Genomic DNA, 4218 nt, shown 5'->3' with positions numbered 1-4218 from the left:
CTCAGATCTCCCCCTCCGATGTCAGAGTTCTACCTTTAGGCTGGAGAGGGGGAAATGGATTTAGGCTTTGTACACATTACAGACTTTAACTGCAGGTAGGTCGTTCTTTGTCTCAATTTTGATCAAAGCTACTTGGGTGGGAAATGCAGCATTTCATAAGAAATGACAGGATAGATATGCCTTGAGGCTTATGTGATGGAAACCAGTGATGGAAACGCACTGGATGCCATATCAATGGGAGTGTGTACACAGCCTTCCCTTATGTGCCCCTGGGACTGCTTTTCTAGGGCCATTAATTTACTGAACATGAGGGGAAGAAAAGTCTTGCTTGTAACAAAAACACTATCAAATTTAAGTTAGTGGTTTTTATTTGTAGGACAAATGAGAAGTTTATACCAAAATTGTACTGAATAGTATGGCACACTTGATAAATGCAATGTGAGTCAGGCCTTTATATCTTCTAGCCCAGGAAGGTCTCTAAGCTTCCTAGTTTTACCATCTGCCTTGTGGGCTATCATCAGTGACTATGTTGCAAGTCCTGCAGGCATGGTCTAGATGGAGGCGAATGTGAAGTGAGAGAACAGGCACTTCATGTGACTGTTCTGAGTGGGCTGCAAACACACTGTTCTTTATTTGCTAATGAATGTCTCAAGTAATTGACTTCAAAAATGAAGTTCCAAATATACGTGGGCAGCAATTTGATGCACACTTAACTGGAAAATAAACTCATTAAATAGTAGCTAGGTTTGGAAACTCAGTAAACACCAGATTCTGCCTGATATACCCCAGTCTACCTGGTTTGGTCCTGGTCCTATTGTGGGGGCCCCATGTGACTGAAATCAGAACTTGACAATCCTACTTGGGCTAAAGCAGGTCTTTCAGTTTGTGGGTACAGTTCCTGACTCTGTGCCTGAAGCAAAATGAATTCTGCAAAAAGAGCAAATTTTATATAATTTAGATCATAAGAATTATCTTTCTTTGGGGCAGCTTTTTTTGTATGTGAGGATAGGGTAGCTATAAACTTGATATTCTTGTTTATAGCTGGCCAAAAGCAAGCTCCTATATTGTACCTCTCCTTCATGGATCATTGCCTTGTTGTGGCAAAGGGGCTTGAATAATTCAGAGAAGCTATGCCATGCAGGGTCACCCAAGACGGACAGGTCATAGTGGAGAGTTTTGACCAAATGTGATCCACCTGGAGCAGGAACTGGGAAGCCATTCCAGTATCACTGCCAAGAAAACTCCATGGACAAAGACAACAGGCATATAAAAGTTATGACGCTGGAAGATGAGCCCCTCAGGTCAGAAGGCGTCCAACATGCTACTGAGGAAGAGCGGAGGACAAGTACAAGTAGATTCAGAGCTGACGAAGCGGCTGGGCCAAAGCCGAAAGGTCGCTCAGTTGTGGATATGCCTGGAAGTGAAAGGAAAGTCCAATGCTGTAAAGAAAAATATTGCATAGGGACCTGGAATGTAAGAACCATGAACCTTGGTAAGCTGGATGTGGTCAAAAATGAAATGGCAAAAATAAATATTGACATCCTGGGCATCAGTGAACTAAAATGGATGGGAATGGGTGAATTCAGTTCAGATGACCATCATATCTACAACTATGGGCAAGAATCCCGTAAAAGAAATGGAGTGGCCCTCATAGTCAACAAAAGAGTGGTGAAAGCTGTACTGGGATGCAATCTCAAAAGTGATAGAAAGATCTTGATACGAATCCAAGGCAGACCTTTTAACATCACAGTAATCCAAGTTTATGCACCAACTACCGGTGCTAAAGAAACTGAAATTGACCAATTCTATGAAGACTTACAACACCTTCTAGAAATGACACCAAAGAAGGATGTTCTTCTCATTATAGGGGATTGGAAGTAGGGAGTCAAGAGATAAAAGGAACAACTGGCAAGTTTGGCCTTGGAGTTCAAAATGAAGCAGGGCAAAGGCTAATAGAGTTCTGTCAAGAGAACAAGCTGGTCATCACAAACACTCTTTTCCAACAACACAAGAGACACTCTACACGTGGATATCACCAGACGGGCAGCATCGAAATCAGATTGATTATATTCACTGCATCCAAAGATGGAGAAGCTCTATACAGTCAGCAAAAACAAGACCTGGAGCCAGAGACCAAATTGCAAACATGCGCTGGATTATGGAGAAAGCTAGAGAATTCCAGAAAAACATCTACTTCTGCTTCATTGACTACGCAAAAGCATTTGACTATGTCGACTACAGCAAACTATGGCACGTTCTTAAAGAAATGGGAGTGCCTGATCACCTCATTTGTCTCCTGAGAAATCTCTATGTGGGACAAGAAGCTACAGTTGGAACTGGATATGGAACAACTGATTGGTTCAAAATTGGAAAAGGAGTACGACAAGCCTGTATATTGTCTCCCTGCTTATTTAACTTATATGCAGAATTCATCATGCGAAAGACTGGGCTGGATGAATCCCAAACCGGAATTAAGATTGCCGGAAGAAATATCAACAACCTCAGATATGCAGATGACACAACCTTGATGGCAGAAAGTGAAGAGGAATTAAAGAACCGTTTAATGAAAGGTGAAAGAGGAGAGCGCAAAATATGGTCTGAAGCTCAACATTAAAAAAACTAATACCATGGCCACTGGTCCCATCACCTCCTGGCAAATACCCTGTTTCTCATATTTTAAGACATACCCATAAAATAAGCCATAGCAGGATTTTTAAGCATTCAAGGAATATAAGCCATACCCCGAAAATAAGACATAGTGATAGGCACAGCAGCAATGCCGGCTGCGGCAGGAGGAGGAGGAAAAAAATAAGACATCCCTTGAAAATAAGCCATAGTATGTTTTTTTGAGGAAAAAATAAATATAAGACATGTCTTATAATATGAGAAACACGGTAGAAGGGGAAGAAATGGAGGCAGTGAGAGATTTTACTTTCTTGGGTTCCATGATCACTGCAGATGGTGACAGCAGTCACGAAATTAAAAGACGCCTGCTTCTTGGGAGAAAAGCAATGACAAACCTAGACAGCATCTTAAAAAGCAGAGACATCACCTTGCCTACAAAGGTCCATATAGTTAAAGCTATGGTTTTCCCAGTAGTGATGTATGGAAGTGAGAGCTGGACCATAAAGAAGGCTGATCACCGAAGAATTGATGCTTTTGAATTGTGGTGCTGGAGGAGACTCTTGAGAGTCCCATGGACTGCAAGAAGATAAAAACTATCCATTCTGAAGGAAATCAGCCCTGAGTGCTCACTGGAAGGACAGACCCTGAAGCTGAGGCTCCAATACTTTGGCTACCTCATGAGAAGAGAAGACTCCCTGGAAAAGACCCTGATGTTGGGAAAGATTGAGGGCACTAGGAGAAGGGGACGACAGAGGATGAGATGGTTGGACAGTGTTCTCGAAGCTACAAATATGAGTTTGACCAAGTTGCTGGAGGCAGTGGAAGACAGAAGTGCCTGGCGTGCTCTGCTCCATGGGGTCACAAAGAGTCGGACACGACTAAACAACAACAACATATTGTACCTATTGAGATTAGTCAACTAAGCAAATTTCACCCACTCACTTTATTTTTTTCTGTTGCTGTGGTATATAGGCTACCTATTTGGTCTGCATTCAACTCAGTAGATCAAATGAGTAATACTTGAAGTAGATATTAATGAAGGAAGTAGTAACATTTTCTTTAAGACTGCATCCTGCTAGGAACAATAATTCCCTTGTTAATACTTCTGTTTACTCATTTACAAAATGTTCTCCCAAATGGGGGGACAAAGATTACCCCACCCCATTTGTCCTCTCTTCTCAAAAATTGGCCTTGCACTTTTCATATGCTGTCTAAAAGTGTCATTGTACAGATATACAATGTAGTTTGCACCAATGTACCTGTAACTTGGAACAGAAAATGTAAATGAAGCCTGGATTACGAATAAAATGCTGAATTGAATTTGGCACCTGATATTTAGATAATCACTTGGTGTTTAGCTGACTCACGAAAAATATTGGCAAAGCCACAGCTAGCAATTGGAAATTACAAACACAAATAATAATGTTGGACAGGTGTCTTATACTGGTAAAAAATGGACTATGGACTATATTCAGTGATTAATACTAATAAAACATTTGGTTTTCTATTAAGACTTGGACAGTGTTTATTCTTAAGCTTACATACAGATTTGTTGTTTGCTTATATCAAATGATGAACTATCAAATGCTGAGC

Source organism: Zootoca vivipara, chromosome 3 (assembly GCF_965207765.1).
Source record: "Zootoca vivipara chromosome 3, rZooViv2.hap1.1, whole genome shotgun sequence".
In the NCBI taxonomy this organism is placed as follows: domain Eukaryota; kingdom Metazoa; phylum Chordata; class Lepidosauria; order Squamata; family Lacertidae; genus Zootoca; species Zootoca vivipara.
Note: the sequence above shows the minus strand (reverse complement) of the source record.